Below are 27232 nucleotides of genomic sequence, written 5' to 3'. Positions count from 1 at the left end.
TGGCTTGTTTATTACCTTTTTTTTTATATGATCCTGCTTTGCATTTACTATGTCTGGTATCCAAGTAAATGCCATTAGCAGTTATCAGTCACCTTCAGATCCGAGTTACCTCGAGGGCCAGAGGTTCCCCACCCCTGGTATAAGGTTTTGGTGATCATCCTTATTATCATCATGTCATTTAATCATGATCTGTTTAATTAGCCAATGCTTACATCCAAAGAATGTGTCTAGACTTTACTCCTACAGACACACACTAACAATACAAATTGAGCTAAGTAATACACTCACGAGCCACTTAATTAGGTACACCTTGCTAGGATGGGTTGGACCCCCATCTGCTTTCAGAACTGCGTTAAGTCTTCATGGCATAGATTAAACAAGGTACTGGAAGCATTCCTCAGAGATTTCACTCAATATTGACCTGATCGCATCACAGTTTCTGCAGATTTGTCGGCTGCACATCCATGACGCAAATCTCTCGTTCACCATATCCCAATGGTGCACTGTAGGATTTGGATCTGATGACTGTGGACTGTGACATTTGAGTAAAATTCATTGTCATGTTCAAGAAACCAGTTGGAGAATATTTGAGCTTTGTGACAAGGTGAGTTATCCTGCTGGAAGTAGCCATCAGAAGATTGGTACACTGTTGTCATAAAGGCATGGACATGGTCAGCACAACCCGGTATCACGGCAAGACGTGAACATGTGACGATTTACCATGATGGGAGACGTGAAGCTGTCACGATTTCGTCCCTTCAAACGTGACATTTACACAGTATTGTTAACGTGGCCCAACCAGTGGAGATATACCCGGAAATGCCAAGCAAATGCTACCCCGACGGTCGGTTGTTATTATTATCAATATTAATATAATAATGATTTCATTTGTAATAGTCACACTCAATTTCGCTAATTTTCTGTTGCCCCAGCTGGTCGGTACCTCTTTTAGCAGATACAAAGGCTATATTCATTTATTAAATCGATGTGTGTGGATGTGGAATTAACGGACGTGACGTTGCACGATTGCGTTACCAGGCAACAGCTTCGGTTCATGTTAATTTATAAACTCTTCAACTCGAACCGTAGTTATATTTTAAAACATTTTAGAAAGCCTCATGAAATATTTTAATGTACATTTTAAATTAAATGTGAAGGAATGTGTGTATAACAAAATACATCCGTCAAAAACAATACCGGAAACAGACGTAGGCAAGATCCTCGGTTATGGCTAGAAAGGATCCTTCTATTGTAAATATGACGTCACGTTCTCGTTGTAACTCTCGTTGTAATCGGAGCGGCTCGGAAACACATCTACAGCAGTAACATGATGCAACATACACATTAATGCAGCAGCAATATTAATAGAGAAACATCAGACATAATAGTAAAACACTGCAAGGGAACATTTTATTGCACCAGGAGCTATCTTGGGACTTTTACTGCGACAACGTTGACTTGCCTGTGAATAAAAAATAAACCATAGTGTTGGTGATCTACAGTGTTGTCATTCTTCTTTGAACACCAGCAAGACCGCTTTTCAACGATCACACTCCCTGTCATTGACATAATTAATAGATAGTTTAGCTTCTCACCATCATTTGCTGTGGCCAACTGATGTTAACGATCCTAACTGAAAGGCTGCCTGCCAAACGTAAACATTCAGCCACGTGACATTCAGCCGAACTCTCGCGAGAGTTTTACACAAGACGGATCCTTTCTAGCCATAACCAAGATCCTCAGCTCGGTGATTCATGGTTTAGCCGCAATGCACGTTGGGAAATGGTGTTTATGCGATGTGAAATCCGAAAACATTTAAAAAAAAAAAAAATAATACTTTATTCCGAGTTTGCTTGCTTTTCTCTTTGGAGCTAATCACATAACGGCATTGTAATACATGGTTCGGCTGCATTACATATTACATATCTGCCGTAGTTATCTATCTGTAACCGGCTGTGTCTGACTCTGCGTTGTGTTGTGTAGAAAGACGACGACCCAGACGTGTAGCTTCATTCAGGATGTACATTTATTTTCACTCCTGACGAAACAGCGACAGAAAGAAAACATTTCTCCAGTCAGTACTCTCTTTAACGTGCCCCTCTCCCACAGAGATCAGTATCAAAAGGGCATAACGTAAAAAGTAACACAACATACCTGACGAAACAGCGACAGAAAGAAAACATTTCTCCAGTCAGTACTCTCTTTAACGTGCCCCTATACAAATTAAACAACACAGAAATACATTGTGAACACCCGTGAGACACTACAACAAAAATAAGTAATAAAAAGTAACTTAAATTGCATAAAGTCGACACTAAAACACGGAAATTGCTTCTGGCTGAAGAGCCGCCTACCTCTCCCACAGAGATCAGTATCAAAAGGGGAGAACGATGCATGAACCCCGCGAAAAAAAGGGGAACAGTGTCACATACATAAGGAACGTAGGGGTACACGCTAAAATTATAGTTCCACATACTGATGTGAGTCCTACTGCGTCAGGTATTAACACAAGATGAAACAAGAATAAACACAGATTTTGTGTAATTATATAGACATATTTACATAATATATTATATACAAATGAGACATAACTGTCCCTGTTACACTCACCCCGCTAGAATTATGCAAAATTCTGGGTCGCAAAACAATCCACATATAAACACACTGGCCATTACAACAAGCAACAAAACCATATGAAACAGCAATAAGAGCTTCCTACCTAAAGGATAAGAGAATGAGGGACTCGCTTGGGCCCAGCAAGAACCCACAGTACTCTACAGACAAGGTGAGGTGCAGTTTACACCCCACACCCTGGCCAAACGATATGGATGAGCGAAAAATAAAAAAAGGCTCAATACAGCAGTATATCACCAGAGCACAAATAATGACTAACACGCCACATTTCACACATTAATAACAGCACGCGGCCTTATCTCAACCCTCAAGAAGGGACTCAAGTTGTGCCATGGACTCAATGAAGCGGCGCACAGGTCTAATGACTCTGCCGAATCGTGAGGTAACCTGGCCATCTACATGTGATGCTTGACGCTTATTGGCAGGGGGCCGTTGTGGCAGAGGAGCTGGGAAAGCCATTGGGGTCTCTACAGCAGTTGCAGGGTCACTAGAAACGGGGGTGACCAACACAGAAGGAGGTGGTGGGTGGTCTGGATGAACAGAGTCATCAACAGGGGACTGCTCAAGGACCCATGAGGCGGTGCGGCCATCCTCCCCGTCAACATCCGAGAGGGAACCAGCTAGGGATGGCCCAGCTGTTGCAGCTGCTGTGTCTAACTCGGACACCTCTGTCCCATGCCAATCAGATGCTGGAGCGGTATCGGTCATGCTAGGGGTAGGTGCGGGCACAGGAGCATCATCTTCACCATCCGAGGCCTCCTCCAGCGGAAGGAAGTTGACTTGCAGCAGCAGGTTTCGGTGAACAACACGCTCATGTCCCTCTGGATCCCTGATCCGATAGATATGGAGGGCTGGTTTTGAGGCCACCACAGTGTGCACAACAGGCATCCACTTGTCAGAAAGCTTGCATTTTCCCTTGGCGCCTTTGTTCGCCAGCAGCACCTGGTCACCGACAGACAGAGGTTGGCCCCTGACCCGTTTGTTATACTGGTCACTCTGATGTCTCTGCTCCGCTGTGCAGTTTTTCTGGGCCAGTGCCATGGCACAGTGCAGGTCTTCCAAGAGGGATTTCACGTAGGCATTGTAGTCACACACAGTCACATCATGAAGTACATTCCTGAACAGAAGGTCCACTGGCAGCCTTGGGATTCTCCCGAACATCAAATAGAAGGGCGCGAACCCAGTGGTCTCATGGACAGTGCAATTGTACACGAAAGTCATTGTCTGTATTATCTGCGGCCACTTCTGTTTGGAGCGAAGTGGTAGAGACCTCAACATGTTGCCCAGGGTGCGGTTGAACCTCTCTGTGCCGCCGTTCCCCATAGGGTGGTAAGGTGTGGTGTGGGACTTGTCAACCCCTGACAACTGCAAGAGCTCAGCAATCAGCTCACTTTCAAAGTTTGCTCCCTGGTCAGAATGAAGGCGCTGAGGGAAGCCATAAACACAGAAAAAGTTGTCCCACAGCTTCTTGGCTACTCTCTTAGCTGTCTGATCCTGGCAGGGGAAAGCATGTGCCAACTTTGTATAGTGATCGGTGATCACAAGAACATCCACAGACTTGTTGTGACGGTCTTCAGCTGACCAGAAGTCGATGCACACAAGCTCCAGAGGGGCAGAGGTCTTAATGCTCTCCAGTGGGGCTCTTGCGGAAGGTTCAGGAGTCTTGCTGAGAACACATCTGTGGCAGTGCTTCACATGATTGCGGACATCCTTCTCCATGTCGTACCAGAAGAAACGCTGGCGGGCCAGAGACAGTGTGCGGGGCTGACCTTGATGGCCAGCATGGTCGTGAACACCAGATAATGCATCTGCCTTTAGCGACTCCGGCACCACGAACTGGGACCTCTTCTGTCTAGTCAAGGGATCTTTCGTGACCCTGTAGAGGACGCCATTCAGAAGAGTCAGTTTATCCCACTGCTTCAAGACTCTCAGAGTCGGCTGACTCTCATTGTAGCGTTCCCGTCTGGAAGGCCTGCGCTTCCTGTCGACATAGAGAGCGACCCTGGAAATTACTGGGTCCTGTTGCTGGTGTGACTGCAGCTCAGAAAGAGATAGGGAATGCAACGTGTCCTGGCCAGGTGGTTCAAAGGTGGTGAGGTGATCAACCAGGGAGGCTGCACGCTCCCTAGGAGCAGAGTCCCACTCGTCCAAGGAGGAAAGAAGAGAAGAGACCTCATCCTCAGACATTGAACCTTCAATGGCGTCAGAGTGAGATGGACCCTCCAGTGACTGTGGTTGGCAGGTTAGGCGGAAGGCATCTTGCACAGACCCATCACTGACGTCACAGACCTGGTCCAGTAGCTCCAAGTAGGGTTCACGCAGCAACCGTTCCCTCAAAGGTTTCACGAAAGGGTCTCTGCTGAGGGCATCCGCCACCACGTTCAACCTGCCGGGAATATGTTTGATTTCGAAGGAATACGGAGCCAACTTAGCAACCCACCGCTGCTCACAGGCGTCAAGTTTCGGCTTGGTCATGATATATGTGAGAGGATTGTTATCTGACCAGACGGTGAATCTGTGACCCTTGAGCCAGTGGCTAAACTTCTCACAAACCGCCCACTTTAGAGCCAAGAACTCCAGTCTGTGTGCAGGATAATTGAGCTGGCTGCGACTGAGAGTTTTGCTTGCAAAGGCGATGGGTCTTGCCTTCTCCTCACCAGCAGAAATTTGGGACAGTACAGCACCCAGACCATCAAGGGAAGCATCGGTGGAGAGGATGAAAGGCCTATCAAAGTCTGGGTGTGCCAGCACCACGCTGTTGAGGAGTGCGTGTCTCAGATCATCAAATGCCTTCTCACAGGCAGGGGTCCAATCCTGAGGAGTCAGTTCTCGAAAGGTGCCAGCTCTTCTCCGACCGAAAGAGCCCTTGGCTTTCCTCTTCTGCCCTGCAGTTAAGGCGTAGAGTGGCTTTGCGATGGAAGAACAGCCAGGAATGAAGTGTTGATAATACAGCACCATCCCGAGGAAAGACCTGACCTTCCGCTGAGATGGGGTGCAACCGTCGTCGTTCATGAGATCCTCCTTCCCGAAAGCTGAGATGACCCTCACCTTCTCTTGGTCGACTGAGACGCCACTGCTGTCTATCACGTGACCCAGAAACCCCACAGTCCTGCGAAGGAAGTAGCACTTCTTCTGAGACAGCTTCAGGTTGTTGGCTCTGAGCCGCGAGAAGACAGTCTCCAGCCGTTTCAGGGCTTCCTCCTCGGATGGAGCAAAGACAAGCAGGTCGTCCAAATAACAGAGGAGGCTGGAGAAGTTCAAATCACCAAACACACTCATCATCATCCGCATAAAGGACGCGGGACTGTTGCAAAGACCTTGGGGAAGTCTGTTGTACTCATACAGGCCTAAGGGTGTTGTGAATGCCGAGTACTTCCTGTCAGACTCATGGAGGGGGATGTTGTAGAACCCCGATGTGAGATCCATGGTGCTGAAAAAGGCGTTTCCACCAAGGGCAGCAAGACAGTCGGCCTGGTGAGGCAGCGGGTGGGCGTCCTTGACGGTCTTGGCATTAAGCCAGCGAAAGTCAGTGCAGATCCTTAACTCTCCTGACTTCTTCCAGACAAGGACCAGCGGTGATGCATACTCACTGACTGATTTACTGATGATGCCTTTCAACTCCATCTCAGACAGCACCTCTCTCAGTTTGTGATAGTGTGCTGGAGGGACACGGCGATAGGGTAGCCTGAAGGGGTGATCATCAGTGAGATGAATCCGGTGGACGAACTCTTTCGCTTCCCCACAGTCCAGCTTGTCTTTGGAGAAGACATCCTGGTAAGTGAGCAACAGTTCAGAGAGTCTCTTTTTCCATTCATCTGACACCGCACAGCCTTCGAGGTCGATGTCTGCCAATCCACAGTCTTTAAGCTGCTGAGTGTGGGTAGAGCTGGCATCTGAGTTGGGAGGAGGGTCAGCTGCCTGACTGGTCTGTGGCCTATTCACACCCTGAGAGAGGGGAAGGTCTTCCATCGCGACACAAGTAAACACATCGGCCACTTTAGCATTGCGGCGTAGTGTCACGGGACTCTTGGTTGGGTTAAGGACCTTCATAGGGACCCAACGATCTCCCCACATGGGTGCCACAACCCGTCCCACAATAATGTCTTTGGGAGCTGAACGGGAGGAGGTGGGCTCCACAATGACAGTGCTCCCAGGGGACACAGGAACACTGCCAGGTAGCTTTCCCCACACCAGATACTCCTTCTGTGGTGCTAGAGTGATAGCTTGCCGTAGCTTGACCGTGCCAACCTTGTCAGGCAGTTCAGGACCAGACCAACGAGTGATGCAGCTGAGCAACTGAAGAAACTGCTCACAGTCGGGGTCTGAGGTGTTGGACTGGATGAGCTCCCAGTACTTCTCATCAGACTTCATCCTCTGTAATATGGGCCTGATGACGTTGCTACCAATAATGAGTTCGTCTCTCTGCCCTGGGACAAGGAAAGTTGGCACAATGAATTTAGAACCGTAAACCTCAATCTCCAGGTCATAGATACATCTGGGTTGTGTCATAAGGCCACCACAGCCAACTAGGACCACCTTCTCTGGCACAGGCTGAGGACAAGGGAGGACACCAGCAGCTCTAAGATTGGACTCTGCCTCTTCGCTGAGTGTGCATGACATGCTCCCTGAATCAAGCATCCCCCTTAAAGTTGACTGACCCCCTACTAACACTGGGGTATAAAACAAGTCATTGGCTCCTTCAACTCTATGTGAACCCACAGCAATCACAGTTTTGTCATCAGGAAGATTACTACAGCAGTTCACATATGTTGATCTTAAGTCATTTTCCTCACTGAGGGTGTCACTAGTGCCGCCCATGCTATCCCTCTCACTGCACGGGCGGGCTAGTTTAAACCAGCATTGGAGGGAGAAGGTGGCATGGCTGAGGAAGGAGAGGCCTGTGGGCACTGATTTCTTATGTGACCAGGACTGAAGCAGTTAAGGCATAATCTGTAAAGCCTGCAGTGTGCATGGGTTGAATGGTCCCTGGAGCCACAAACCTTGCATGGAAAGGACTCAGATGCCTGCTGGTAACGGGGTCGACCATTCTGACGGTGGGCTTGTTGGTGGTTACCTGGCTGATGGTAGTCTGGCCTTTGACTGGTTGTAAGGGAAGCGTTGCACATAGCCAGAACTCTGTCAAACATTGCAACTACCTGTTGAACACCAGCGTCGGTAGTAGGTGGGTTGACGGTGGTAGGGGTTGGGTCAGAGACAGCAGAGAGAGGCAGGGATAAGGGGGACACTTGGGGACTCACCCTAGCATGGTCTGGCTGAGGCTGACTGTAAGCAAGGGCAGTGGCCGGTAGAGAGTTGGGAGGGGGGTCTGGTTGGTGCGCTAATGAGGCCTGAGACATCCCCAGATTGACAGGGCGAAAAGAATCAGTCACAGGGCTCTGACTATAAACTGACAGACCCACCACATTATGAGACTGCGCTGCTGTTTTTCTCACATTTCTCATATGGGCGTCCAGACGCTCCTGAACCTCAGCCGTGGTCCACCGCTCAGGTGCCTTCAGTTGGAATGATATGGCGAGACTGGGGTCAGGACAGTGATTAATGAACATCAAGACCACTTCTGCACTGGGGTCATCTACACATTTACCTCGCCTCCGGAGGCACTCGTCCGCAGCATCTATTGACTTGTTAAGGCGTATCCAATAGTCCATAGCACTTTCACCAGCACGTGTAACAGTGCCGTAAAAATCTTTCATGGGCAAGTTAGAGTATGACAGCTCACTAAAGTTACCCTTTAATATGTCAAACACAGCTGTGGGCAGGTCGGTCGCACTCAAGTCAGGTCGGCTGCGGATTGACACTTTCACCACATCCCTGGCTTTACCTGTTAGTCTTGACATAATCAGATCAAACCTTTCTACGTGAGTGTCACATTTCACTCTATTCAGGTAACATCTCATCATGTCCTCCCATTCATGAATAGAAAATACATCAGCACGATCACCCCTGAAGTAAGGCGGTGCCTTGGTGTCTGACTGCACCACAACCCTCAATTGAGACAAATCAGCCTGGTGGGACGGGCGTGGATTGGTGGGAGACTGAGGCTGGGCAGCACTGGGCTGGTGCATGGTGCTTGATATGTTCTCACCTATCTGTTTAGCCAAACTTGTTATCATTTCCCCAAAAGCTTCAACAGATACTACTTGTGTAAGTTTACGGTCTGGCTGCATAATAGGTGTGGAGCTTGCAGCAGGTGTTAATGTCGGGTTGAAATCACTAGCGAACCCAAATCTTTCACTACCTTTAAGTCGCTGGCCCCTCCCCAACCCAAATGTGACATCATGCCCACTAACATCCATATTGTTAATGACAACAACAAAAAAATCCCACAAAGCAATCAAAACACAGTTTAAAGCCACCCACAAGAGATAAAACACTAAAATAAAATAAAATGATAAAACACAGATAGACAGATATACTCAGTGGTAAGTGTCCTCTCAGACTCAGTGCATCTCTCAATTTGAATATGTACACTGTCCCTTTAACGCACCTGCCGTCGCAGCAAGAGAGGGGGAAAAAAAAAAAAAAAAAAAAAAAGAGGAAAAAAAAAAACACACACTCCAGTCTTTCCTTCTTCCCGCCGGTGGGCAGCAGCTTTACCCCGGGGACCAGACGGCGCTGGTCGCGGATACAACGGGTCGTCACGGCACCAAGTGTAACCGGCTGTGTCTGACTCTGCGTTGTGTTGTGTAGAAAGACGACGACCCAGACGTGTAGCTTCATTCAGGATGTACATTTATTTTCACTCCTGACGAAACAGCGACAGAAAGAAAACATTTCTCCAGTCAGTACTCTCTTTAACGTGCCCCTCTCCCACAGAGATCAGTATCAAAAGGGCATAACGTAAAAAGTAACACAACATACCTGACGAAACAGCGACAGAAAGAAAACATTTCTCCAGTCAGTACTCTCTTTAACGTGCCCCTATACAAATTAAACAACACAGAAATACATTGTGAACACCCGTGAGACACTACAACAAAAATAAGTAATAAAAAGTAACTTAAATTGCATAAAGTCGACACTAAAACACGGAAATTGCTTCTGGCTGAAGAGCCGCCTACCTCTCCCACAGAGATCAGTATCAAAAGGGGAGAACGATGCATGAACCCCGCGAAAAAAAGGGGAACAGTGTCACATACATAAGGAACGTAGGGGTACACGCTAAAATTATAGTTCCACATACTGATGTGAGTCCTACTGCGTCAGGTATTAACACAAGATGAAACAAGAATAAACACAGATTTTGTGTAATTATATAGACATATTTACATAATATATTATATACAAATGAGACATAACTGTCCCTGTTACATATCTATAGAGCCCTGATGAGAAGACTTCTATACAAACAGGAAGAACTGCCGCCAAAACTGAAAACGTGACGTGGATCACAAATATATCAGCCATTTAACAACATCTTAGATTTATTTTCACACAATATGTCTCCTTGCAATATCAACAGTAATTCGGCTGACTTTTATATTGGATCCAATTGGTAGATAGGCAGTATTTACACCATAACGGCGCACAGCTGATAAACGGGCACCTAGTGGTTAAAGCATGTTATTGAATTTTATTATTATTATTAACTAACAGAATAAGAGACCTGACAGGTGATGGTCAGACGTTGACCTGGCTGCACAGTCACAGAAGCTGGCTGTGTCAACTGTTCACACTTCACACCTGTACAAATACAAAAAAAAGTTATATGACAGATTATCCTGTTAAACAGCAGTATAATAAGTGTTGACTCACTTCCAGCTGCCAGCAGCAGCAGCAGCAGCAGAGAGAACATGATGATGATGACTCTCATTTCATTTAATTTCAAACCTTTATTTATACAGGTGTATCCCATTGAGATCATTGATTTCTTTTTCAAGGGAGACCTGCTCAAGTAGGTTCCACACGAAACATAAAAACATAAACAGAACAACAAAAGGACATCATACAGCACCATTTACATAACTATCCACATAAACAGGTACCAATAGCTTCCGATTGAGTAGCATCCAACCGAGCTTTAAAAACATTTAGTGGCACCAGATTGCTCAGTTTCCATTTAATTTGCAGACTATTCCAAGACAGAGGAGCTGCGCATCTAAAAGCTGTCTTCCCTAAGACAGTCCTAGCAGTTGGCACATTTAATAAAACCACAGCATTCGATCTCAGGCAGTAGCCACTTACAATTTTCCGTGAGATCAGGGAGCAGATATAAGATGGAAGTTTCCCTAACATGGCTTTGTATATAAAAATGTACCAGTGACTGAGCCTCCGTACAGTTAGTGAAAGCAAACCAGCCCTTGCATACAGGGTACAGTGATGGGTTAATGCTTTACAGTTTGTCACAAATCTCAGTGCACTGTGATACGCAGCATCTAACTTGACCAGGCAATTGGCAGGTGCATTCATATAGATCAAATCACCATAGTCCAGCACAGGTCAAAAGGTCACAGTGACTAGCCTTTTCCTGGCCTCAAGCAGAGAAACAGGACTTGTTCCTGTAGAAGAAACCTAGCCTAACCCTCAGCTTTTTAAGCAGGTTATTGACATGAAGTTTAGAAATGTGAGACAATCATCAAGCCAGATACCAAGGACTCTGAGAAGACGTGAGCTCCTGATCCCCTTTAATCTCCACTGACAGTCTCTTGTGAAGGCCTTATAACTGTATCACAATGGATATTACTGAGTTTGCATAGAACCAAACGTGTTCACGTGTGAATGTGAACATTAATAGAATATCACCTCCCATCTTCAGAGCAATCTGACTATTATAACATTAGCGTTAAGAAAGCTTAATTAAATATCTGCCTCAACATAAGTAACTGGATCAAAGTCACAGTAGGCCTACAGTCCGCGGCATCACATCATAATGTATCATATATCTCCTTATCTGAGTCAGCTGAGCCGTATCTGGCCGTGCAACACTTACAGTGTCACATACTGTATGCAGAAGTATTATTTTAAGCAACACATTACGAAACACTCGAGTCAAATGTAATTAAAGTCAGATCGTGTCTTAGACGGGGCATATCATAAACCTGTTAATGTACGCATTCAAACACTTTTTCTTTTACCAGCTGTGTTCACCTTGCAGGTGCAGCTATGTGGCTTTTATCCTGGATAAAGTGTTTGAGTCATGGATGTTTAAAGTCTTCATATTTGTCTAATTATATAGTTGACTTTTCATTCAGGAAGTATACGCGCTGCGCTGTCAGTACGCTTCTCCATGTTTGTGATTGGTCGAATGCTCCAAATACTACCCGTTTTATGTGAACGCGCACCTAACTAGATAGGCACGGCTGGCTTGAGCGATCCACTTGATAACCCGTGTCGTAGTGCCGTTTAGCGAGAGGGCGTATGTTTTGGATTAGGCCAACCGGCTAACTCAAACATATCCAGGTTAGGTTGAACCAGTTTCGTGGTATACCCCCCAGGTCTTGTCCTGACTGAGCACAGGCACCTGTAGCCTTGGCTACTGTGCTCTCAGTGTTTTGTCTCCCTGTTCCTGCCTATTGGCGTCAGCTGATAGAGGTGTTGGTTTTATCTTGTTATGCACAATGTTGATTCTTCTCTCAGAACTAGCTAAATATGGGTCTGGGGTAGAGATCTTCAGAATTGGTTTGGCATCTTTTGTGTCAATTCGTGGCACACAACATGTCTTGTGAATAAACCATCAGTTTGCCATCAAAGTTCCTGCTCTCCTCGTGTCTCTCTGACTCCTGTTTCCATTGCTTCAGAAGTTTCCATCGCATATGAAAGATTTTCACATGTTTGTAAATTATTTTGGTTTCAGTGTGTGTGTTTCACATGGGTGAACAGTATATTTATATGTTATGGAATGAAATACAATGTCAGATTAGGGGAAAGTTAGGGGAGTGCATGTTAATGTGTCTGGAGGTGGCGTGTTCCAAAAGTGTTTGGGTTTGTCTGCCGTGTGTGGGCTGCGTTCCATTTCAAATTGCCGCCTGTACAATGTATGCACCAGTCTGTGATATGCCGATGTGCAGGCCCGCCCCTCCATACACGCCGATCACACAGACTGCGTCTGCCTCTCGCCCTCATCTTGTGGAGGGAGCCTCATCTGATGCGCAAATGCGGCGCAATTGAGCGCGCCACAGTTTCTGCTGCGAGGCTCCACTAGCTGTAATCGGCTTGGTGTGTCCAGGGTTTACACACCACCCCCCCGTCGACGCTCGCGAGGGCCTCATCACATCACAGCCCTGCCGATGTGATATAATGTATAGGACCTTTTTCCTCATGGGTGTCATTCACAACAGACCAATCATGACAGTTTTAGAGAATGAGTTTGTATGGATACACTTAAAACATATTTGTATTTGTCTTGGCTTCAGCTCACTGATAACATAAGAACACAAATAGGCACAACACTTACATAGATGTTTTTTTTATATGTATTTTATTACTCCAAAATAGAAAATAAAAAGTCAGCCATATTTAACTGGAAAAGTTTTCCTTTGGCTCCCAGGAATTTTTCCACTTCGCCCCACTGTAAAACAGAAACAGTCAATCAATCAATCAATCAATGTTTATTTATATAGCCCAATATCACAAATGTTACATTTGTCTCAATGGACTTCACAGTTTGTACAGAATATCAGTATGACAATACTGACACAGCAAAAAGTATTACTTTTTGGAATATGTAGTTCTACAGTATGTTGACAATGCTATTTCAAATGAGAAGATATACTAAGTCACTCAAAAATATCATGATGAAAGTGCAGTATAATGTATATATTTATATATAACACGTACATCATATATAATACAAGGTACATTTTTTATTTCAAAGTCAATGTTTCATTTGACCAATTCTTTGAATTTGCTGTCTTATCAATGCCCAAACATACAGCACTAAACTTAGACAACTGCCTGCAAGACTGCACACAGAAATAATACTACTTATTACTACTAACTATACTTATAGTATAATTGTTAAGAACAAATGTAACAAGTCAGTAATTACAAAAGAGATCAAATACCATCCAGCCTCACATATCAATCATTTAACCTTGAGTGATATTGATCAATGATAAACTCTATTGTATATTTTAATTTATATTTCAATGTAGGCTACTTCCCTGCTTATGTGTTACAATCAGACAACGTTTCTAGGGCGCGATGTCTGAATGACGAAGGGCAGAGAACTTGGATGTCTTACTTTATGGCGCAAACGTCTGATAGAGCCATTGATGACATGGCTCCCCACCCCCATGTGATCAACTAAATTCAATTTACTGCTGAGGAACCCAAAATGTTTAAGTTAGTGATCTCAGGGTTGATGAAGTTGGTTGGTAAGACTACTTTGTGGCCCCTGTTCTGCCAGACCCATCAGCTACACTGAAGGAAACTTCAGATTAGATACATACCATCCAGAGCAAGACTGCCACTGCACCAACACCTCGGTATGGCCCTGAGTAAAGAAACACAGATTTTAGGTAAACTTCATTTTTTTCAAATGTCATACATGTAAATACAAAAAGTCCAGTGAAATCAAATGATAATTTGAAATAATAGTAGGTACGATTAACTCAAACATATGAAGGACTGTAACATAGTCAATAGCATTTTCCCCATCAGTTTAATATTTTGGAATACTATTATTATTTAAAAAAATATTTGTACTGCCAAGAATAGGAATTCACCTACAAAGGATTACAAGAAAAAATGTAATATACAAATAAATGGCTGGACATGATGCATTAATGCGACATGAAGCATTACACAAGTACCTCAACCTTAAATTAATAATAAATTATTGTTACTGTAATTTCAATATTTACATTAGCAGTCATGCTTAAGACTGAAACACTCCTTTTAAACAAAGTATACGAAAATCCAATAAGATAAGACTTGGTTCCACGGAAACATTATTGTCATTGTTTATTTATTTAAAAATATTTTCTAAACAAACCTCCCTCATTCGTTCCCTCAGTAGTTTTTTGTAGGGGAAAGTGTCTGACCCTTGATGAATGGGACATTCTGCAAGGAATTAAAAGATGGTAATAAGTTGAAGTTCAGCAATAACCTCCTAAACATTGCCTAACATCACATTGTGCTCAATTAAACTGTTCAAAATGGCACTGAGACTTTTGATACTGCAAAGTCTTAAACAAAACAAAAGGTGGTGTATTCTAATTGTACCGATGATTGTTTTCTCTCTCTTTAACTAATTCAATGTGCAAAATCAAACACAGTTTCAGTCGATGTAAATAAGATAATTACTAATTAACCCGCACATACCATTAATTGCCACTTTATTCCTCGTTGGTCTTCTTTTCTGTGAGGAAGACACTGAGGAGAGAGCAGGAGTCAGGCCGGAGGAGAGAGCAGGAGTCAGGCCGGAGGAGAGAGCAGGAGTCAGCCCGGAGGAGAGAGCAGGAGTCAGCCCGGAGGAGAGAGCAGGAGTCAGGCCGGAGGAGAGAGCAGGAGTCAGCCCGGAGGAGAGAGCAGGAGTCAGGCCGGAGGAGAGAGCAGGAGTCAGGCCGGAGGAGAGAGCAGGAGTCAGGCCGGAGGAGAGAGCAGGAGTCAGGCCGGAGGAGAGAGCAGGAGTCAGCCCGGAGGAGAGAGCAGGAGTCAGCCCGGAGGAGAGAGCAGGAGTCAGGCCGGAGGAGAGAGCAGGAGTCAGCCCGGAGGAGAGAGCAGGAGTCAGGCCGGAGGAGAGAGCAGGAGTCAGCCCGGAGGAGAGAGCAGGAGTCAGGCCGGAGGAGAGAGCAGGAGTCAGGCCGGAGGAGAGAGCAGGAGTCAGGCCGGAGGACACAGGAGTGAGGAAGAGAGTGAACTCAGTGTCAGTCTCGGTGGTAAGAGGTACAGACAAGTCTGATCCTGGGTCTGCGGCCATTTCTGCCTGTGTGGTACAAGGGCCCTCAGGTTCAACTGCCAAAGTCACTATTGAGAAGAAAAAAAAGTAGACGCATGGTGAGTAAATGACCAAGTATAATCCGCCATATACATTTATAATCTGAGTAATTACAGCTAAAAATGAAACAGCGGAACATCAGTGATTCTGTGTTACAATGGCGTTTGTTAGCAACCAGGAAATGACACCACTAAGGACAAACAGATGAGAATGCTGCGTGGGGTCTGGGTGCCGTGTTGGCGGGACGTTGGGGGGCTCGCTGCTCCGCCCTTTGAGGCTCGAGGAGCAGACAGTGTGAGCTGGATTACTGGTGTTGTTTCCTGGTTGCTGTGTGGGGTCTGCGAGACAGCGAGGAACTCAGCCTGAGCGCACACACACACACACACACTCACATCCAGGCTGTGAGTGTGAGTGCGTGTGTGCGTGAGGAGATCCACGGAGCCTCGGCTGAGAAAAGATAAGGCTGAGTGAGTGTGTGTGAGCCGGTACGTCACTATGCCCGTTACGTCACTATACTCAGGAAGATTTTTTTTTGAAAAAGAGCAGCATAGACAGTATTTTCTGTGTTAGAGTTTTACTCGCTACAGGGTGTACTTTGAGGGTTTGTGACTCTGCAGACCGTTTACATGCAGGAAAAGCTTCATAACACACAAGGGGACGGGTAATAACCAGAAAAGCATGACATGGGCCCTTTAACTGACAAAACAAGACATAACGACATATTTGTACTACTTGGTAAACAGTGATTCACATTTTTTTACATTTAAAACCAGATAACTGGGCAACTAATTTACAAAAAATGTTAACAGATAAATTGCTGAAATATAGCATGCAGATTTGTATACTTTACCATTAATAAGGCTTTCGTAAATCCTCTTTATGGTAACAAGTGCATTGTTACCATCTTCTGTCTCGATTTGCCATGGACAGATGCAATCGGCAAAAACCATTTGTGCCTCTCTTGGCAAGAAGGAGGATGGGACGCCGATCTAACATTTTCCATTTGTGGAGCTGGAACACAATGGACACAAAAAAACAAGAAATATTATGTACACAACATCTCTAAACATTTTCACACACCTAAAGCCATTATAACTCCATTTATTTTGCCTAAGTGAAAAATGCACTGATGTGATACGTGTGCACATTGAGGAAGGCACCCCACAATTAACCAGGTGTGATTTTAGACCCCTTTTAGGGGAGCCCCTAAAAAAGAACTGTAAAAAAAAAAAGAAGTTTATCGAGCTCGGGTTCACTTTGAGTTTTTTTTACATGGGCATAGTTATTTTCATATGGGTTAGGGATGCCAGCGATTATTCTATTTTTCGAATATTCGTTACAGTCTCCATAATCGAAAATTATTTTTAAAATTCGATTTTATTTATATATATTTTTATTATTATTTATGTATTTCTTTTTTTTCCTGGCTTAGTTTCAATTCGGCGGCGAATAATCAATTAATATTCGCCAGGGCTGTCCGATTTTGATCATGGTCAGTTTCTGGCATGCCTAATATTTGTCCATTTAATTCTCACATTCAGATATCTGAATAAGCTACATTTAGCTTTGAAACATGTCAGCAAGCTATAACCTATATCATTTCAGGTTCAAAGTTCCGCATTAACAGCACTTCAGATGTAAAGCGGGTGTTACAGGGGAATTTTTAAAGGACTGTTCGAACACGGCTCAAAGTCAGAGACTCTGGTAAGCTTAATGAAAGTGCTTTTAAGGGCCTCTTTATTAATACTAACTCTTTCCAGGTCTTGATTGTCTTTCAAGCACTATATTAATATGGGCTGGTTTTGATTCTGTGACATTCTTGGTTTTACCATTTATTCAAAAATGTATATGATATTTCATTTATTTTACTTTTGGAAACCATAGTCACATAATTATGTGTTTTCTATACTATGAAGTTCCAAAATAAAATATAAAACACCAAAATGCAGGTTTTTTTGTAAGATATAATTAGAAAAACATGTACATTGAAGCTCTGATTCTAGGAATTACCACTGGCCTGAACTATGTTACTTCTGGTTAAGAAATAATGTTTTACTAAAACTGGGTGCTTGCAAGTACAAACACTATCTAACATCAGTTCGAAAAAATGTGTTATGCCTTTACAGCTTTAAATACAACGGTGACAACAATTTTGCTTAACACATTACATGAAGTGCAGTAATCGTGCACTAGTCTGTACTTCTCACATAAACTTACTTAAGAAATTAGGATTATTTTTAAAAAGTAAATGAGGGCGACTGTTGGAAAGTATAAATCAATTCAGGAATTTAACAATTTGTATAAAAAGATTAAGATCAGGGATTATTTACACACTTTTTTATGATAACTGACATCTGCAAGAGAAAAAAGCTTACCAGTAAATGTGTCGAGTCATACACTTTGTTGACACTGTGGTTTTTCTTTTGCGTGGCCTTCCACTCCTGTGCAACCTTTTCTTTTTGCTTGGAGAGTTTCTCTTTGTAGGGTTGGATGGCACCACATTGTTTGCATTTTTTACTTGCTACTCCTATGCTTTGCCTGCATGTCTGGCACACTTTTTGAGTAGGCATCTGTAACAGAAACACAGATAATGTCAGGGAATACCAAAAATAAGAATACTATACAGGACTGTCTCAGAAAATTAGAATATTGTGATAAAATTCTTTATTTTCTGTAATGCAATTAAAAAAACAAAAATGTCATACATTCTGGATTCATTACAAATCAACTGAAATATTGCAAGCCTTTTATTATTTTAATATTGCTGATTATGGCATACAGCTTAAGAAAACTCAAAAATCCTATCTCAAAAAATTAGAATAGTTCCTCAGACCAAGTAAAAAAAAAAGATTTATAACAGCAAAACACAATCAAACATTTGAAAATGTCCATTAATGCACTCAGTACTTGGTTGGGAATCCTTTTGCACGGATTACTGCATCAATGCGGCGTGGCATGGAGGCAATCAGCCTGTGGCATTGCTGAGGTGTTATGGATGCCCAGGATGCTTCAATAGCGGCCTTTAGCTCATTAGCATTGTTGGGTCTGGTGTCTTTCAGCTTCTTCTTCACAATACCCCACATATTCTCTATGGGGTTCAGGTCAGGGGAATTTGCAGGCCAATCGAGGACAGTAATGCCATGGTCAGTACACCAGTTACTGGTGGTTTTGGCACTGTGGGCAGGTGCCAGATCATGCTGGAAAATGAATTCCTCATCTCCATAGAGCTTTTCAGCAGACGGAAGCATGTAGTGCTCTAAAATCTCTTGGTACACAGCTGCATTTACTCTGGGCTTGATGAAACACAGTGGACCAACACCAGCAGCTGACATGGCTCCCCAAACCATCGCTGACTGTGGGAACTTCACACTGGATTTCAAGCAACTTGGATTTTGCTCCTCTCCAGCCTTTCTCCAGACTCTGGCGCCTTGACTTCCAAATGAAATACAAAACTTGCTTTCGTCTGAAAAGAGGACTTTGGACCACTGTGCAACTGTCCAGTGCTTCTTTTCCTTAGCCCAAGTCAGACGCCTCTTCCGTTGTCTTGAGTTCAGAAGTGGCTTGACCATGGGAATACGGCTATTGTAGCCCATTTCCCGGACACGTCTGTGAACAGTGACTTTTGATACCTGGACTCCAGCTTCAGTCCACTGTCTTTGAAGCTCCCCCAAATTCTGGAAGCGACTCTTCTTCACAATGCTGTTAAGGCTGCGGTCATCTCTCTTGGTTGTGCAGCGTTTCCTGCCACATTTCCCCCTTCCAACAGACTTTTTGTGGATGTGCTTTGAAACTGCACTCTGTGAACAGCTTGCTCTTTGAGAAATTTCTTTTTGTGTCTTACCCTCCTGATGGAGGGTGTCAATGACGGTCCTCTGGACAGCAGTCAGATCAGCAGTCTTCCCCATACTTGTTATTTAGTTTACTGAACCAAGCTGAGTGTTTTTCAAGGCTCAGGAAACCCTTGCAGGTGTTTCGAGTTAATTAGACGATTCAAGTGATTCGTTGAACACCCTACTAGTATACTTTTTCATGATATTCTAATATTTAGAGATAGGATATTTGAGTTTTCTTAAGCTGTATGCCATAATCAGCAATATTAAAATAATAAAAGGCTTGCAATATTTCAGTTGATTTGTAATGAATCCAGAATGTATGACATTTTTGTTTTTTTAATTGCATTACAGAAAATAAAGAACTTTATCACAATATTCTAATTTTCTGAGACAGTCCTGTACTACAAATGTTTACAGGATTCATGTATTTTATTATATCGTGAAAAATCTTGTTAAAACAATGAACTCATGTTTTTTTATCTTTTAGATAGGATGAACAAAAATCACAAGAGTAAGGAAAACAATGTTATACAGAGTCAGTCACATGTTTAAAGTGACTGTTATGAACAACCCTAATCTGTCAATATCTGGTTGATCCAAAAGTTGATGCTCCATCATCACAGAAAATAATACTAAAATCATCATTACCAGGGGTGTATTGCTAATTCTATAAGTTCTGCATGTGTGCACGCGCAGTTGTGGCTTGTTTTGAAGCTTATGTAACTACTGTCAATTAACACTCCAGCCAGAATCAACAAAGAATGGTCATTTATTAAGTCTGCATTATTGAATAAATGTGTGATTCTTACAGTAAATGCTGCACACAGCTGCGTGATAGTTAAGTGACCAGTGAAGGACCTTTATAAACTAACTCCCTCCTGCTGAGGTACAAAGGTTACTATATAAAAAGTGTGCACATGTATTTAGTATCCTATCCATGTGAATATGTTTTAAGTGGGGGTGGACCTCATGTCCTCTAGGGGGGTCCGGAGGCCCCCGTGAAGTTAAATGCATCAATCTTGTGCACTTGAGGGCAAAATTAACTAAATCTATGGATACATCTGTCAACACCCATATGAAACTTAACTGTATACATTTCAATAATTAAAAAAATGATAAGAATAATACTTTTTTTAAATGTATCTTTGTGCATATTTAACTATTTACTGTTTTGTTTTTTTATGCATTTGTTGTATGTCCAATAGTATGAATTGTAATGATTTCATCGATGTTTTAGATTCATTCGATTTTTTTTAGGGTGCTGTGTGACGTTGAACCTGCGACCTGCAACCTGTGACCTATGAACCTGTATTTGTATACTACCAAAGGAGCTATTGAACCTAAGAACTTGAATTTCCGACTCCTATTGTGGAACATTACAATAATATAAAAGTGTGCCTTGGAAATATGTATTTCCATATATGGTGACCAAACTGTTTCAGACCCACTGAGATAACTTAGACTAAAGTTAACTGTGTAAACATTACATTAGGTACATTAGCCTCTTAGCCTATCCGTTATCATAGCTAGCTAGCACCAGATGCTAACAACCATCCCCGTTTTAGGTGCCGGAGCGGTGTTCCGACAGTATTACACCCCTGGTCACTCTTCACTTAATAGATGAATAGTATTTAATATAGTTATAAAGAATGTGACGTTTGATAACATTTGGATCAACCGCATGAACCGATGGATCACATAACTTCCATGCTCACGTTAACGTTAGCTGATTCTACTTTTGGCTAATTTAGCTTTGCTATCATTATTCCTAGGTAAACATAGTAATCTTAGTCACTGTACTAGACGACAAAATAAAACAACATAATACATATCCCAAAATGAATATACTTTTGATATCTGACTACTCACGTTTATTAGCTTGTCTGGGAAATAAATGGATGTTGTCTGATGCAGTGACGAGTCCAAAACCCCGGTAAGTTAGCATTTGACCACTTCCGGTTCCCTCGCGTCAGAACCAATGAGATTTCTCCATAGGATTTGGGAAAATAGCTCGAAATAAGGTCTGTGGTCGACACAAATTTAAGAGACGGATCACGTTTTGTTCTACGACAGACAGCCGTGATTTTTGAAGAGTGTACGTGTCTGAAAAACGATGGTTGTTAACTGAAGTTGTCGAGGACGTTGTACGTCATTACGCCGCCTCCCGTTGATTTAAAACGCGCCCGTGGGTCGTAAAGGTATACAGGCTGACGCACCCGTTGATTGAAAACGCTGCTCTGGGTCGTATTAATGGGTCGGAAAACGAGGAAAACAATCGACCTATTTGGTCGTATTAGTTGGAGGACTTGTTGACATTAAGCTGTCTTTGGCTCTTGTCTGCTGTAACAATGTAAATGTATCCCCTGTGGGACTAATAAAGGTATTCTGATTCTGATCGCAAAAACCAAGCCAATACTATGCTGCGTTCATGGAGCTACGTGGAAGTGGGGAAAGACAACGCTTGATTGCGGATACGTGATTTCAGATTCTAGCACAGTTTATTGCTCTTATACCTTGATTGTTGCCAAATATGATGCTCAACAGCTCGCTTAAAGGAACTTTGATGCTGGTATCAGTTTTGTTTACCACCAATCACGGGAGTATTGTGTATAGACAGTGTGTAGTTGTATTTATTGCGCTACCTAACATCCATGAAGGCATCATGACAGAGGGAGGGCTGTCACTCAGGGTTCCAAACTAAGCCCCGCCCCCCGAAGCAATATCAGGGTTATTATTTTACATTTGGATTTCAAAAGAGGCAGGCCTATGATCACTTAGATTAAATAATAACTTAATAGAATTGGATGGATGAAACAATGCCCTCTGACCTGACTGTGGTCATGTGACTCATCAACCACATCCCAAATATGAAACATTCTGCATTTCGCTATCCAGATAATACTGATTGACAAAATCATAAATCATACATTTATAAGAAAGGCACACAAATTAACATCCAAACATAAACATTTCTCAGACCGTTACACGGTGCTAGTGCGACACTTGTGCCTGCTTTTGTGAGCAGAGTCTCTTGATGCGTGGGGGGATAGTGGACAGCGCAACGCGGAGGTCCTGCTCCACTGACAGCCGGGTCCGGGTCTTGTTTTTGACATATGCGAGTGAGGAAAACGCCAGCTCGCACAAGTAGGAGGTTGGAAACTGTAAAAGCACCTTGATGGCACTCTCTGAGAGGGATGGATACTCGTGTCCCACAAGCAGCCAAAATATATCCAGACGTAGTTCCCCGTGCTTCAGTTTCAGGGAGCGGTCCATAGATAGCTCTGCGAGTTCATCCTGAGCTCTGCTGTTTAAACTTGTGGCTGATATTAATGTTATTTTAGACTTCTTTTGCACTGCTGTTCCATCATGTTCTGTCATCCCTTTCTGTGTTGTTGAGGGCTGGGGTGCTTCTTTATTTATTGTCACTACGTAACGGTCCATCTTGAAATTATTTGGCGCAAGGATAAAAAGCTGCTCTGCACACCGTAAACAATGACGGCTGACGTAAATCATGAGAATTTAAGCTGTTTAATATTTCTAAATCTGAGCAACATATGTTTTATTAGCTTATGAACTCCATTGTACATGTAATAAAATAAAGTGTATATGAAGTGAAGTTTATTAAGTGAGAAAAAAATGTGGAACATAAAAATACGTTTTTTTGCGGCACACTTGGACAGTGCTGACGGCACCCCAGTGTGCCGCGGCACACCGGTTGGGAACCACTGGTATAGAGTCCCTAGCTTAAGTGAAGGTATCGAGTCCTCACAAGCTATACTTCCTGGGGGAGTCAAATGGTAGTATTGAGTCTCCATCCATGACTAATCAAAATAAACAGATCCGACGCTCATGGGGCGGGAGGTGCATTATAAGCCAGTGTAGTGTTGGTTGCGGGTATAGAGTCCCTCACGGCAGCTAGCTGAAGGTGCTAGTATAGAGAACCGCAGTGACGCGTCGTAAAACCCGGAAGTAAACTTCTTCCGGTTCCTTCTTGAAAAACCAATGCAAATTCTCCATAGGATTTTGGAAAATAGCTCGAAATAAGGTCTGTGGTTGACACACATTTAAGAGAGGGATCACGTTTTGTTCAGCCGGATAATCTCCACACGTCAACCCTACTTTTATAATTTCTGAATCATAAATCTAGTCGCCAAAAGCGAAATGCTAACGTAATGCTATAAACGAACTACAAGCCACTACAGCAGCAGGGTCGCACGACTTCAACGTCACGCCAACTTAAGATCGTTTCAACTGACTTGCACTGAAACTGCACTTTGAACACTTTAAATTAAATATATTAACATTTTAAACTGTATACCCCGGTTATCTAGGCCCTTTTTGTTTTGATTAATGTATACCACGTTTATCTAGGCCCTTTTTGTTTTGTTTTATGTATACATGTCACACTGTGGGAAACGATATTTCTATATTTCTGGATGTATAACACATGTATAATTTTTGACAATAAAGCTGAATTTGACTTTTGCGTGCTTGCATATTTTAACAAAGCTTTTCATTTTAGCCACACTGAATTTAACTAGAAGTCATGGCTGTGTCAATTACCAGTCTGATATCGTTTTACAAAGATGACAAGAAGAGTGTAGACAGAGGAGAGAACCACGACAAGTCAGGACACGTAACAGTGCAGCCGAGATGAAGGTGTGCTTACCGGTGTTGTCAGGGCTAGCATGAGGGACAAGGTTTACAGTGTCGGTGAGTAGTGATAACAAGAGTACCGTACCTAGAGTTAATTTATTCACATTAATTCCCATCAACAAATCAATTGTATGTGTCACATGAAATCTTTATTAGGCAAGGCAAGTTTATTTATATAGCACTTTTCAACACAAGGCAATTCAAAGTGCTTTACAAAAAATGAAAGACATTAAGAAAATGGCATTTAAAATCAGTCATTAAAAAGAAAAGCTAATAAAATAAACATTAAAAGAAAAAATACATGGATAAAAGTTACAGTGCAGTCTAAGATATGAATAGTTCAATTAAAAGCAGCGACAAAAAGAAAGGTCTTCAGCCTGGATTGAAAAGTAGTAAGAGTTGCAGCGGACCTACAGGTTTCTGGGAGTTTGTTCCAGATATTTGGAGCATAATAACTAAACACTGCTTTACCATGTCTAGTTCTGACTCTGGGGACAGAAAGCTGACCAGTCCCTGAAGACCTGAGAGATCTGGATGGTTCATCATTTAGCAGATGGTCAGAAATGCATTTTGGTCCTAAACCATTCAGTGCTTTATAAACAGCAGCAGTATTTTGAAATCTATTCTTTGAAACACAGGAAGCCAGTGTAAAGACTTCAGAACTGGAGTGATGTGATTCACTTTCTTAGTGTTGGTAAGGACTCGAGCAGCGGTGTTCTGAATCAGCTGCAGCTTTCTAATAGATTTTTTAGTGAGACCTGTGAAGACACCATTGCAGTAGTCCAGTCTACTGAAGATAAAAGTATGGACATATTTTTCCAAATCCTGCTGTGACATTAGTCTTTTAATCCTAGATATGTTCTTTAGGTGATAGTAAGCTGATTTAATAACTGTTTTAATGTGACTGTTGAAACCAATAACTAATTTAACCCGCTGACAAAGGTGACACCTCCGAAGATCGTGACTGGCTGAGGGACAGACTCGGGGGCAGGTTCTCAGGAATTTCTTGGCTTCTCTCCCCCGAGCCAGAAGAGGAACACTACAGCTTGGAAACACTTACTGTTCCTGAAATTATCAAATATGTTGGGCATCAGGGACCTGAGGCAATTGTGGCAAGCATGGCATTGTCTGAAGAGCAACAGAGGGCAATTCAGGTGGCTACCACTGGTCAGCGAACCAACCCAAACTGGCATTTGTTCACGAAAGGAAGGTTGACTGCCAGCAACTTTGGAGCTGTCCTGAGGTCAAAGCGTTGGACTGCTTCCCTTATTGCCAGGGTTCTAGGGCAACAACAGGGTTATGGCTAGAAAGGATCCGTCTAATTTAAATATGACGTCACATTCTCGTTCTAACTCTCGTTGTAATCGGAGCGGCTCGGTTGTAATCGGAGCGGCTCGGAAGCGCAGTCACGTGGCTGAATGTTTACGTTTGGGATGGCGAGAAACTAAACTATATTAAGTATGTAAATACTTGTTAGCGGTCTTGCTGTTGAAAGAAGAATGACAACACTGTAGATCAGCAACACTATGGTTTATTTTGTATTCACAGGCAAGTCAACGTTGTTGCAGTAAAAGTCCCAAGATAGCTCCTGGTGCAATAAAATGTATGTTGCATGTTACTGCTGTAGATGTGTTTACCTCTTTTATATCCCGTTGGGTAGTTTAATCTGCAGCAATGCATCATATTCTATAATATCATCATATATGTGTAGCTTTGTCTCTGTCGTATCTTTCAAAAGTAAAGTGAAACAGCTGTTTTCAGCTTTGTGATGATGCATTTTCCAGCTGATCCAAGAGGCTTTTTAAACACCTTACTTGGCTTAAGAGGGAGGGGAATTTTCTCAACACATAAAGGAACACTTTATCCTTCAGTTTATCACAAACATTACATCAACACATTTGGAGATCCTAATTTGAATCCAGTCTGTAATTTGATATTAAGGTTTTAATAATGAAATGAGGTCATGAATCGAGTTCAAGGTTAAGATCATCTTTATTATCCTATGTACAAAAATGAACATACAACATTAATATAACAGTAATGAATAAAACAAAATAACATTATGCAACTCTGATCTTCTTGCTGATACTTTTCAAAGTTACTTTTACATTTGCTGTACTTCTCCTGCTACTGTTTGCTCTGCTTTCAACTTCTCTTTCAACTCTGCTCTTTACTCTGCTTTCCCTGTTTCCTCTGTTCTCCTCTCCTCATCTTCTCCTCAGACTATCCTCCTTTTGCTTTATCCTCTCCTCTCCTGTTCTCCTCTCCTCATACTCTCCTCCTTTTGCTGTCTCCTCTCCTCTGTTCTCCTCATCTCCTCTCCTCCTCAGACTCTCCTCCTTTTGCTGTTAGATATTTAGACTGTAATGACAGCTTATGATATACTTTTTATAACTACATCAATCACATGCAATGAATTAAAAACGTTGTTTTACTTACCACCTCTTTACAGCTCCATTCATCTCCAAGCTTCCAACATTCACCTGGCGGTGGTGCCTTGGATGAAAACAACTTTTGATATGATACAATACAACAACAATAGTTAACACCTATCCACAGCAATAAGCACAATGAGAAGACTAATGGTCTCTTTTATATCAGTTTCTATTGGAGTGAAATGAACTGTGCCATGTCACATAGGATTGGAATGGATGATTGGCTGTGTTTTGTGAATATAGAGGAGATGGCAAAAGTAAATATACTTTGTTCTTACCTAAAGCATCTATCCTCCTCTTCGTACCCCTGCCTGCTCCTCCCGCATTAGACTCTGGGGACTTAGCTCTTAAAATCTTGTTCAAGCTGTCCACTCTGTAGTTGGATCTCATGACCTCAGCTTTATGACCCACCCGGCCTGAAAAAGGGTGTCTACGATGGCTGGTACTGAGAGGTTTTATGGTCCTCTTCTGCCTTTTGTGTTTGGGGGGCGTGAAGGTGAGAGGAAGACTACTGTCATGTGGGGTGTGTTGCTTTACGTCCTCCAAAAGATCATTTAGTCTTGATATCACTGTACACATGAACGTCTCATCCTGTAGGTGGTATGTGTGCTCAGTAATTTCGCGCAATAAGGTCCCACACTGCTGTCGTTTCCTATCTCTTGAGGACTTTGAGTGGTTACCACTGCTCTGATTACAACGAGAGTTAGAACGACCCCTCTTCTCGATCTTCCCGCGATTTCCCCGCGTCCCGCCCACCCCGACCCTTTCCGATT

General features: G+C 43.0%; 2 long non-coding RNA genes across 3 annotated transcripts; both read right to left on the bottom strand.

Moving 5' to 3' along the window:
• Nucleotides 1-15284: 15284 nt before the first annotated feature.
• Nucleotides 15285-21608, bottom strand: LOC307032278. Of its 2 annotated transcripts, none has more exons than XR_013806209.1 (4): nt 21238-21608; nt 17911-18105; nt 16386-16546; nt 15285-15982 (listed from the first exon to the last, which is right to left on the bottom strand). It is a non-coding gene; the product is annotated as an uncharacterized lncRNA (long non-coding RNA). The 2 variants fall into 2 exon arrangements; XR_013806210.1 differs by having other exon boundaries at nt 15292-15564; nt 21238-21601.
• Nucleotides 21609-24151: 2543 nt separating this feature from the next.
• Nucleotides 24152-27190, bottom strand: LOC307034205. The gene is made up of 2 exons (XR_013806815.1): nt 26738-27190; nt 24152-26520 (listed from the first exon to the last, which is right to left on the bottom strand). It is a non-coding gene; the product is annotated as an uncharacterized lncRNA (long non-coding RNA).
• Nucleotides 27191-27232: the final 42 nt, after the last annotated feature.

This window comes from Notothenia rossii, assembly GCF_949606895.1.
Source record: "Notothenia rossii genome assembly, chromosome: 3".
In the NCBI taxonomy this organism is placed as follows: domain Eukaryota; kingdom Metazoa; phylum Chordata; class Actinopteri; order Perciformes; family Nototheniidae; genus Notothenia; species Notothenia rossii.
Note: the sequence above shows the minus strand (reverse complement) of the source record. Positions and strands in the feature narration are given on the sequence as shown.